This window comes from Arachis ipaensis, chromosome B10 (genome assembly GCF_000816755.2).
Source record: "Arachis ipaensis cultivar K30076 chromosome B10, Araip1.1, whole genome shotgun sequence".
NCBI lineage: Eukaryota > Viridiplantae > Streptophyta > Magnoliopsida > Fabales > Fabaceae > Arachis > Arachis ipaensis.
Window position 1 is genome coordinate 46,444,339 of NC_029794.2, and position 12,833 is coordinate 46,457,171.

Here is a 12,833-nt window from a genome sequence, read left to right on the forward strand (position 1 = left end):
GGGCCCACTTGGTGTGTGCTTGGGCTGAGCATTGAGCTTTCATGTGTAGAGACTTCTTTTGAAGTTAAACGCCAGGTTGCAACCTGTTTTTGGCGTTTATCTCTGCTTTGCAACCTGTTTCTGGCGTTTAACTCCAGAATAGGGCAGGAAGCTGGCGTTGAATGCAAGTTTGCGTCATCTAAACTCGGGCAAAGTATGGACTATTATATATTGCTGGAAAGCTCTGGATGTCTACTTTCCAACGCAATTGAGAGCGAGCCATGTGGTCTCTTGTAGCTCCAAAAAATCCACTTTGAGTGCAGAGAGGTCAGAATCCAACAGCATCTGCAGTCCTTCTTCAGCCTCTGAATCAGATTTTTGCTCAAGTCCCTCAATTTCAGCCAGAAAGTACCTGAAATCACAGAAAAACACACAAGCTCATAGTAAAGTCCAGAAATATGATTTTTAATTAAAAACTAATAAAAATATACTAAAAACTAACTAAATCATAATAAAAACTATGTAAAAACAATGCCAAAAAGCGTATAAATTATCCGCTCATCACAACACCAAACTTAAATTATTGCTTGTCCCCAAGCAACTGAAAATTAAATAGGATAAAAAGAAGAGAATATACTATAAATTCCAAAATATCAATAAAACTTAGCTCCAACTAGATGAGCGGGACTAGTAGCTTTTTGCCTCTTGAATAGTTTTGGCATCTCACTTTATCCATTGAAGTTAAGAATGATTGGCATCTATGCATATGCACTGTTCAAGCATTCATTCAAAAATTAAAAAGTATTGTCACCACATCAAAATAATTAAACTAGTTTCAAGGATGAATTCGAAATCATGTACTTCTTGTTCTTTTGTTTTCAGAACATTTTTCATTTAAGAAAGGTGATGTATTCATAGGACATTCATAGCTTTAAGATATAGACACTTAAACACTAATGATCATGTAATAAAGACACAAACATAAACATAAACATAAAGCATAGTAAACGAAAACAGAAAAATAAGAACAAGGAGATTAAGGAACGGGTCCACCTTAGTGAGGGTGGCGTCTTCTTCCTCTTGAAGAACCAATGGTGTTCTTGAGCTCCTCTATGTCTCTTCCTTGTCTTTGTTGCTCCTCCCTCATAGCTCTTTGATCTTCTCTAATCTCATGGAGGATGATGGAGTGCTCTTGGTGCTCCATCCTTAGTTGTCTCATGTTGGAACTTAATTCTCCTAGGGAGGTGTTGATTTGCTCTCAATATTTTTGTGGAGGAAAGTGTATCCCCTGAGGCATCTCAGGGATTTCATGGTGAGGAATTTCCTCATGCTCTTGTTGAGGTTCATGATCTCTTGTTTGCTCCATCCTTTTCTTGGTGATGGGCTTTTGAGATGAATCTCTCCATCTCCCATAACTCGAAGTTGGAAGCAACTGCCTTCCCTTTCCTCTTTCTAGAGGTTTCTCTGGCCTTAGGTGCTATTAGTTTGCTTGTCCTCGAGCAAAAGAAGAAAGAAAGGATGAGAAAAAGAAGAGATGGAGAAGATGGAGGTGTGTGAATGGTTCGGCCAGGGGGGTTTAGGTGGTAATGATGTGTGAAAAAGAAAGAGTGATGGTTTGAATTTGAGTGGGTGGGGGTAGGTAGGGATCCTATAGGGTCCACAGATCCTGTGGGGTCAAGGACTTAGCATCCCTGCTCCAATTAGGCGTGCAAAACGCCTTTTGTATGCAATACTGGCGTTTAACGCCAGACTGCTGCCTGTTTTTGGCGTTAAACGCCCAAATGTAGCATGTTTCTAGCATTTAACGCCAGGTTGATGCTTGTTTCTGGTGTTAAACGCCAGCTTGGTACTTGTTTCTGGCGTTAAACGCCAGACAGATGCTTGTTTCTGGCGTTTAAACGCTAGAATGCTCTTCCTCCAGGGTGTGTTGTTTTGAATGCTGTTTTTCATTCTGTTTTGATTTTTCAGTAGTTTTTATGACTTCACATGATCATCAACCTAAAGAAAACATAAAATAACAATAGAAAATAAATAGATATAATTAAATAACATTGGGTTGCCTCCCAACAAGCGCTTCTTTAATGTCAATAGCTTGACAGTCAGCTCTCATGGAGTCTCACAGATGTTCAGAGCATTGTTGGGACCTCCCAAAACCAAACTTAGAGTTTGAATGTGGGGGTTCAACACCAAACTTAGAGTTTGGTTGTGGTCTCCCAACACCAAACTTAGAGTTTGACTGTAGGGGCTTTGGTTGACTCTGCAGTGAGAGAAGCTTTTCATGCTTCCTTTCCAATGTTACAGAAGGAGATCCTTGAGTTTTAAACACAAGGTTGTCCTCATTCAGTTGAAGGAGCAACTCTCCTCTGTCCACATCAATCACAGCTTTTACTGTGGCTATGAAGGGTCTTCCAAGGATGATGGATTCATCCTCATCCTTCCCAGTGTCTAGGATTATGAAATCAGTAGGGATGTATAGGCCTTCAACCTTTACTAACACGTCCTCTACTAGTCCATAAGCCTGTTTTCTCGAGTTGTCTGCCATCTCTAATGAGATTCTGGTAGCTTGCACCTCAAAGATCCCAAGTCTCTTCATTACAGAGAGTGGCATAAGGTTAATGCCTGACCCCAGGTCACATAGAGCCTTCTCAAAGGTCATGGTGCCTATGGTACAGGGTATTAAGAATTTACCAGGATCCTGTTTCTTTTGAGGTAATTTCTGCCTATCCAATGCATTCAGTTCATTGGTGAGCAAGGGAGGTTCATCTTCCCAAGTCACATTACCAAATAATTTGGCATTCAACTTCATGATTGCACCAAGGTACTTAGCAACTTGCTCTTCAGTAATATCTTCATCTTCTTCAGAGGAAGAATACTCATCAGAGCTCATGAAGGGCAGAAACAAGTTGAATGGAATCTCTATGGTCTCTATATGAGCCTCAGATTCCTTCGGTTCCTCAAAGAGAAACTCCTTATTGGTCAGTGAACGTCCCAGGAGGTCTTTCTCACTAGGATTTACGTCCTCCTCCCCCCCTCTCTGGGTTCGGCCACACCAAGTAAGGTTATGGCCTTGCACTCTCTTTTTGGATTCTCTCTGTATTGCTTGGGAGATTACTAAGAGGAGTTTCAGTAACCCTTTTACTCAGCTGGCCCACTTGTGACTCCAAATTTCTAATGGAGGACCTTGTTTCATTCATGAAACTTAGAGTGGCCTTAGATAGATCAGAGACTATATTTGCTAAGCTAGATGGATTCTGCTCAGAGTTCTCTGTCTGTTGCTGAGAGGATGATGGAAAAGGCTTGCTATTGCTAAACATGTTTCTTTCACCATTATTAAAGCCTTGTTGAGGCTTTTGTTGATCCTTCCATGAGAAATTTGGATGATTTCTCCATGAGGGATTATAGGTGTTTCCATAGGGTTCACCCATGTAATTTACCTCTGCTATTGCAGGGTTCTTAGGATCATAAGCTTCTTCTTCAGAAGATGCCTCTTTAGTACTGTTGGATGCAGCTTGCAATCCATTCAGACTCTGAGAAATCATATTGACTTGCTGAGTTAATATTTTGTTCTGAGCCAATATGGCATTCAGAGTATCAATTTCAAGAACTCCCTTCCTCTGAGGCGTCCCATTACTCACAGGATTCCTTTTAGAAGTGTACATGAACTGGTTATTTGCAACCATGTCAATGAGTTCCTGAGCTTCTGCAGGCATTTTCTTTAGGTGAATGGATCCACCTACAGAATGGTCCAATGACATCTTAGCTAATTCAGACAGCCCATCATAGAATATATCCAGGATGGTCCATTCTGAAAGCATGTCAGAGGGACACTTTTTGGTCAGTTGCTTGTATCTCTCCCAAGCTTCATAGAGGGATTCGCCTTCTTTTTGTCTAAAGGTTTGAACATCCACTTTAAGCTTACTCAGCTTTTGAGGAGGAAAGAACTTGGCTAAGAAAGCCGTGACCAGCTTATCCCAAGAGTCCAGGCTATCTTTAGGTTGAGAGTCCAACCATATTCTAGCTCTGTCTCTTACAGCAAACGGGAAAAGTATAAGCCTGTAGACCTCGGGATCAACGCCATTGCTCTTAACAGTATCACAGATCTGCAAGAATTCAATTAAAAACTAAAAAGGATCTTCTGATGGAAGTCCATGAAACTTGCAATTCTGTTGCATCAGAGAAACTAATTGAGGTTTTAGCTCAAAATTGTTTGCTCCAATGGCAGGGATTGAGATGCTTCTTCCATGTAAGTTGGAATTTGGTCCAGTAAAGTCACCAAGCATCTTCCTTGCACCTCCACCATTATTATTGGTTTCGGCCATGTCTCCTTCTTTTTCGAAAAATTCTGTCAGATTTTCTCCAGAGAGTTGTGCTTTAGCTTCCCTTAGCTTCCTCTTCAAAGTCCTTTCAGGTTCAGGATCAGCTTCAACAAGAAAGTTCTTATCCTTGTTCATGCTCATGTGAAAAAGAAGAGAACAGAAAAGAAGAGGAATCCTCTATGTCACAGTATAGAGATTCCTTTATGTGAGTAGAAAAAGAAAAGAATAGAAGAAGAAAAATTTGAACACAGAGAAGAAGAGTGGGTTCGAATTTTTGAGTAAAAGAGAAGTGTTAGTAGATAAATAAATAATTAGAAGGAGATAAGAGAGGGAAGAATTCGAAAATTAATTAAAATAAAATAAAAATATTTTATTTTTAATTTAAAATTAAAGTTAGAATTCGAAAATTTTAAAAAAAGAAAAATAAAATTAAATTAAATTAAAATTTAAAACAATTAGTTAATTAAAAATGAATTTTGAAAAAGAGGAAGGTGATTTTCGAAAATTAGAGAGAGAATTAGTTAGGTAGTTTTGAAAAAGATATGATTGAAATAGTAAACTTTTTTAAAATCAAACAAAAAGATAAGTTATTAATTGAAAGATATGGTTGAAAATTTAATTTGAAAAAGATTTTTAAAAAAATTTAAAAAATTTGATTTTTGAAAATTTAAAGTTGATTACTTGACTAACAAGAAACAAAAAGATAAGATTTTAATATTTAAAGATTGAACCTTTCTTAATAGGCAAGTAACAAACTTTAAAATTTTTGAATTTAAATGCTAGTAATCAATTCGAAAATATGAAACAAAAATAAGAAAAAGATTTTGAAAATCAATTTGAAGTTTTCGAAATCTGAAAGAAAAAATGAAAAAGATTTGATTTTTAAAAAAAAAGATTTGAAAAAAAGACAGAATTTTTAAATAGAAAATTTGACTTGACTCATAAGAAACAACTAAATTTTAAAAAGTTTTGAAGAAAAGACAGAATTTTTAAAAGGAAAAGATATTTTTTATTTTTGAATTTTTAATGAAGAAAGGAAAAAACAACAAAAAGACTCAAAATATGAAAATTCAAGATCAAAACACATAATGCATGCAAGAACACTTTGAATGTCAAGATGAACACCAAGAATACTTTGAAGATCAAGATGAACATCAAGACTTATTTTTTTTAAAAAATTTTTAAGAAAAGAAAAATATGCAAGACACCAAACTTAGAAATTTTCAAACTTTAGACACTAACAAATTGAAAATGCATATGAAAAACAAGAAAAGACACAAAACATGAAAATGCAAAGATCAAACAAGTAAATTCATCAAGAACAACTTGAAGATTATGAAGAACATATGATGAATTTTCGAAAATAAGAAGAATGCAATTGACACCAAACTTAAAATTTGACACTAGACTCAAACAAGAAACACAAAATATTTTTGGTTTTATGATTTTGTTAAAATTTTTTTTTTTGGATTTTTCGAAAATTATTTGCAAAAAGAAAATAAGAAACTCAAATTTTTTAATAAAGATTCAAGGACTCATGCAATGTTAGTCTAAAGCTTCAGTCTAAAGAGATTAGACAGGGCAGAACAAGCTTCAACAAGACATTACATACAACAGCCAAATTGATGGGAATCAACTGACTCCTGTGATGATAAAAGCATCATCTGAAACTCTAAAATTCATTCTTAAAAATTCTGAAGAACATAGAATAATAATAATAATTTTTTTTAAAAAAATTTTCGAAAATAAAAATAATAAAAACAAAAAACTTAAAATTAAAATAAAATTACCTAATCTGAGCAACAAGATGAACCGTCAGTTGTCCAAACTCGAACGATCCCCGGCAACAGCGCCAAAAACTTGGTGCACAAAATCGTGATCGTTCATTCCTTGGTAACGGCGCTAAAAACTTCATGCACACGTTCATAATTTTAGTTCTTTGTCACAATTTCACACAACTAACCAGCAAGCGTACTGGGTCGTCCAAGTAATAAACCTTACGTGAGTAAGGGTCGATCCCACGGAGATTGTCGGCTTGAAGCAAGCTATGGTCACCTTGTAAATCTCAGTCAGGTGGATTTAAATGGTTATGGTAAATTAATAATTAAAATATAATTAAAATATAAAATATGATAGAGATACTTATGTAATTCATTGGTGAGAGTTTCAGATAAGCGTATAGAGATGCTTTTGTTCCTTTTGAACCTCTGCTTTCCTGCTGTCTTCATCCAATCATTCCTACTCCTTTCCATGGCAAGCTTTATGTTGGGCATCACCGTTGTCAATGGCTACATCCCGCCCTCTTAGTGAAAATGGTCCAAAATGCGCTGTCACCCCATGGCTAATCATCTGTCGGTTCTCGATCATACTGGAATAGGATTCAGTAATCTTTTTGCGTCTATCACTACGCCCAGCACTCGCGGGTTTGAAGCTCGTCATAGCCATCCCTTCCCAAATCCTACTCGAAATACTACAGACAAGGTTTAGACTTTCCGGATCTCAAGAATGGCCGCCAATAATTCTAGCCTATACCACGAAGACTCTGATCTCACGATCAGGAGGCTAAGAGATATGTATTCAAGCTTGTTTGCATGTAGAACGGAAGTGTTTGTCAGGCACGCATTCATAGGTGAGAATGGTGAGGAGCATCACATAATCATCACATTCATCATGTTCTTGTGTGCGAATGAATATCTTAGAGAAGAAATAGGCTTGAGTTGAATAGAAAAACAATAGTACTTTGCATTAATTCATGAGGAATAGTAGAGCTCCACACCTTAATCTATGGTGTATAGAAACTCTACCGTTGAAAATACATAAGAAAAAGGTCTAGGTATGGCCGAATGGCCAGCCTCCAAGGTTTAGGGACTAAACGTCCAAAGATGTCTAATACAATAGTAAAAGGTCCTATTTATACTAAACTAGTTACTAGGGTTTATAGAGATAAGTAAATGATGCAGAAATCCACTTCTGGGGCCCACTTGATGTGTGCTTGGGCTGAGCATTGAGCTTTCATGTGTAGAGACTTCTTTTGGAGTTAAACGCCAGGTTGTAACCTATTTCTGGCGTTTAACTCTGCTTTGTAACCTATTTCTGGCGTTTAACTCCAGAATAGGGCAGGAAGCTGGCGTTGAACGCCAGTTTGTGTCGTCTAAATTCGGGCAAAGTATGGACTATTATATATTGCTGGAAAGCCCTGGATGTCTACGTTCGAAAGCAATTGAGATCGCGCCATTTGGACTCTTGTAGCTCCAGAAAATCCACTTTGAGTGCAGGGAGGTCAGAATCCAACAGCATCTGCAGTCCTTCTTCAGCCTCTGAATCAGATTTTTGCTCAAGTCCCTCAATTTCAGTCAGAAAGTACCTGAAATCACAGAAAAACACACAAAATCATAGTAAAGTCTAGAAATGTAATTTTTAATTAAAAACTAATAAAAATATACTAAAAACTAACTAAATCATACTAAAAACTATGTAAAAACAATGCCAAAAAGCGTATAAATTATCCGCTCATCAGTATCCCAGATAATCTCTTCCACCTCCTGTCTCAACAAGCATTGCACTCCATGCCACCAGTGTTCAACTTCTCCCTCCAGCATATAGGTTGCAAATTTTACATGTTGTCCTTCCGGCACATGTTGCGCTTGCAGTGACTTTCCGATACCACGAAACCAGTTATCAGCTTCAGTAGCCACCAGCATTTCTCTAAACTTGGGCAGATTTACTTTCAGAAAAGTTGTCAGTGTCATAGGGTTATCGTGATTTCCAACGCCTTCATTACCATTATAGTTTCTGCTGCGCTCACCATTACGTCTTCCATTACGATCTCCACTCCTCTCTCCTAAACAGTCAATTGCTCGTGCTGTAGTAGTTGCCTTTCACGCACAACCTCAGTCATGGTGTTTACCGCAGCTATAAAAGCATTCGCATTCCTCGTCAGATCATCTATAGGGTTCGCACCACGCCTACCACGTCCTCGTCCCCGTGCAACCATCAAGATCCTGTTCACACCCAACATTCAATATTAAGGTGATCAGTCTTAATATTTCAAGTAAAGTGTAAATAGTCTCTAAAATGGATACACAGTAACAATCATGCAATCCATATCACAAGGATATTCTATATGCATGAGACACAACTCAGAGTATACAATGAAGCATAATTCAGTCCATTTTCTCAGCCTTTAATAGGAATAAACTGCTCTGATACCAAATTGTAACGACTCAATTTTAAGCACGTCATGATCATATTAAAAATCAAGCGTCACCAACTTGCTTTCTTAAAAATTAACTAATCATTTATTATTAAGCCTATAATCATATTAGCACGTGATAGAACTATCGAAAAACTAAAATAATTTAACAAGTACGATAAAATAACACAATCATCAGAGATAGAGATAATATACATCATACATACTGTTTATATATATATATATATATAAAAAATAGTATGTATGATGTATATAAGTTAGCATACAACCCTTCACATCTTGTTACGATATACATAATCAACTTTCCAGGCTCTGGTCCATATAGGAAGCACCTAAGTTGGCGCCCGAAAACTAGCCTAATCAACTATATACATCTTACTCTCTCATTGAGTCTAATCAAAAGTGAGAGACTAAATGCAAAAGTTAGGCTAACACATAAACTCCTAAAAGCCACATCCTCAGCTCCCAAGCATCAACTATCATCATGGGAGGAAATCTCAATCACATTTAAACACTCCACAAGATTTTCATCCTCATCATCAGAAATCTCAATAATCTAAGGAGTGGTCCTGGCGCTCGTACTACTGCTCGACCAACACTCGTCGGTCCACTAATGGAGGTGGTGTGCAGCTCTTCAGAAGAGAACTCAGATGAAGACACTGAGATATGCTCTATAGGAATATCCAACTCAGGTATGGACTCTAGTACATGCTCCTCCATAGGCTCAAGCTTAGGGGCCACCTGATCCTCAGGCTGATCAGGGTGCTGATGAGGTACAGGTCCGTCATGAAACGGGTGAAACGAAGTATCAGGAAGAAGCTAATGTAACGGAAACTCATAAGGAATATTGGGGTTAAAGAACGGGGTGTTAATCGGATGACGGAAAGGGTAGTCGTGCAGAACGTACATACGGGTCCTAATCTCTGTAACTACTACGTAGAACCTATGATGTACAAGATCCTTATATATGTAGGGAGGGTCCATCTCGTAGAATAGAACTGCCCATCTCCATCTGATGGGGAAAGAAGGAAGGGGTAAGAATTAGGGGGTTCTTAGTAGGGCCAGGGATAGTTAGTTAAGTCAGGATTATCACAATTCAATTAATTCACAACCAAATATGCAAGAATCACCAAGAAATAGAATATTTCAGAATACCATTAAGGAATGCACAAATACAAGAAGACAATCGCAAATAATTTCACATTATCAAGTAAAATGCAAATGCGCAACAAGGATGATGCATGTCTAATCCTATCGCAGGTAATAAGCTCATTTGTCGGTTTCGACCCGCACCCGACGCAATCCAACTCGCAAGTCGGTTAAGGCATTTTAGCGATATAACCTCTGCAAGTTTCTACTTCTTGCAAGCACTGACTCTCTAGCTGAAGTAAGTCGAACATGACCTCTGCAGGTACTTGCAGGTGCTAATTTTCCAACTGAAGCATGTGACTCTTTCTCCTAGAAGCTATTCCATATTTACGGGCGTCCCTGCACAATCATTCATATATAAAGCCCACGGCTTGTTAACTTTTATCCTTTGGCACCATAATCATACTATTGTCACCGTTTCTCGACCTTTCCATAATCACACTTGCCGATTTATCTTCTCTCTTTCTTCAGTCTTTTATTTATTTATCCTTAATAGTTCAAACTATCTTCACCCTGTTCTCTCCCCATCCACTAAGTATTTTACGAAAAAAAAATCATAAGATCCTTAATTAAGTTAACTTTGTGATTCTAAATCTTTTAAAAATGGTATTCTCTTTTTATTCCATTCTATCTTACCATTAATAATATCGATAATAATAATATCTTTACTAAATAATCACTGAGATCTACTATACAGGAATATCCCACTAAGTTATAAATAGTATTTATAACTTCCTTAAAGACGTAACTCCTTTTAAGCTTTACTTCTAAACTTTTATTAATAATGTTTTAAACTTCAAACTTTTAATTATTTTACTTTTAACCCAACACTTTTAGAAAACTACTAATTAGCTCTTTATTTATTAATATTTACAAAAGCAACTTTGAGTTTTTTATAAAAATACTTGCTCATCCCCAAATACTTGTTTTTTACTCAAAATACCTCTAAATTTATGCATTTATAAAATCAACTTCAATTTTTTCTCAAAACAAAATTTCATTCTCAAATAAATGATATTATCATGGTAACAAATACAGTTTCTTAAACCCAAAAATATCTTTTTATAATTTGTTCAAAAATAAATATACATAGCTTTAAATCCGTTTATGAGCTTTATGGTTACCGATTCTTCACAGCTTTTTATTTAATCTCTCGGTTCTTTAATTATACAAATTTTTACTTGATTTTTAAAATAATCCTAGTCCTGAATTCATCAAAATAATTTGAATCTTGCTGCACTTAAACCGACCGAATCTCAAACTTATCACAAATATCAATATATCACAAGAATTCAACATAAATTCAATCAAATCCAATCAACAATCAATCACAACATCAATTCACTTATCTAATACAAATTTAACCGGTGAGAAGTTACCAAAAATTCTACTTCCGTATGAAATCAAAACAACAAAAAGTTTGGAGAAACTTTTTGACTGAGCTATTGAAGAAGAAAATGTCAGAAATCATTTGTGCCTCTTAGAACTCTAATTGGCCGAACTCAAGAGAAGAAAAACTGTATCACCGTCAACTTCTACTAAACAAAAGTGACGCCAACGTGTAAAGGTGGAAGATACGAACACTTTTATCGAATTAGATTTTTTATTGGAGTTATGAATTTAAAAAAATTGGAGTCGAAAAGTTTTAAGAGTTTCACGGTTTCCTCTCTCTCACTCTCAGTCACTTCCCTTCTCACTGTGCATTAAATGAAACCAAATGAAGTTAGATAATGATGATTAATATAATGAAAAATAATTAGGTGTCATGCTTACAATAATAAATAGTTAGGTGTCACAAGCTTCTTTGTTTTTGTTTCTCCATTTGTTCAGTCACTTGGAAAGAGAATTAAGGGATATGCTGGTGATAATATATGATGATGATTAAGGTTGGTTTTAATGAGATGCCATTATTTAATGTGATTCCATGTTTCTTTTCTTTTCTTTTTTTTTCCAAGGATTGATTCAGCTTATTATAAGGAATGGTGATTAGAAAAGGAGTTTAATTTAATAAAAGGGTGATTTGTCAAATTAAGGGGCTGGGTGTTACGCCCGTGTACCGCTGAGTTGAGTTAGTGGTTCAAGTTAATTATAGCATGTAAAATAAATTAATAACATAAGAATAAAATTATATTATCATTTATTTTACTTTGAAACTCGGAATTAACTCATTGAAATAAAACTAATTGCTAAAAATAATATTTTTCAAAAATATCGTATTGGTATAAAAATTTGGGTTGTTACACATTATAATATTACATACAAAGCTAACTACAAAACCTACTCCTCTGAACAAAAGTTCAACTAATAAGGCGAGGAAAAAAATAAATTATGACAATAACTCAACTTGCAATCATGTTCTTTTATACTCCTGCAACTTTGCAATAAGCCTTTGCACCTGTAGTTGAAAGGGGTGGAAATAGGAGGTAAGATAGAACTAGGGAGTTCTTAGTAGAGTCAGGGTAGTTAATTAAGTCCTCTTAATAGAGTCGGGGTAGTTAGTTAAGTCCATTTTAATACTATACCCAGTCAACAGTAGCAACCAATAAACGCAACAAGCATAATAATTAAAGAACATAGAAAATCAAGCACAGCACATACATAATCAAAGAAAACAAAGTTCATAGAAAAGATGCACAAATAATTATGATGCATGTTTATTCTTAATGTAGGTAATGAGCTCATTTGTCGGTTTCTACCCGTTCCCGACACTATCCGGAGCTAGTTCCGGACATGACTTTCCAAATGGCACAACTCTTGTAAGCAATCTCGCCTTACAGGTGTAGTTGTCTCTAGCTATTAAATGGAGAACATAACCTCTGTAAGCAATCTCACCTTACAGGTGCAGCGCTTTCTAGCTGTTGTATGTTAAAATAAACCTCCATAAACAACCTCGCCTTACAGGTGCGATCCTCTATAGCCGATGTATCCCTGGAAAGCAACTTTCTCAGTGGAATTACCACCATATCTCTGTTCGTTCTTAGCAACAAATAACAACCTTAGCCTGCTTTCAGTGAAAAACATCTTGGCTCATTTTACTTTATTATTCTTAATATATCAAAATATGTTCGCACTATTCACTCGTCTTTTTCTAAATATTTTATGAAAAGAGAATTATAAGATTCTCAATATATCTCTGTTTCTAATGCTTTTAGAGAGTCTTATTGTTTTACTTTTTT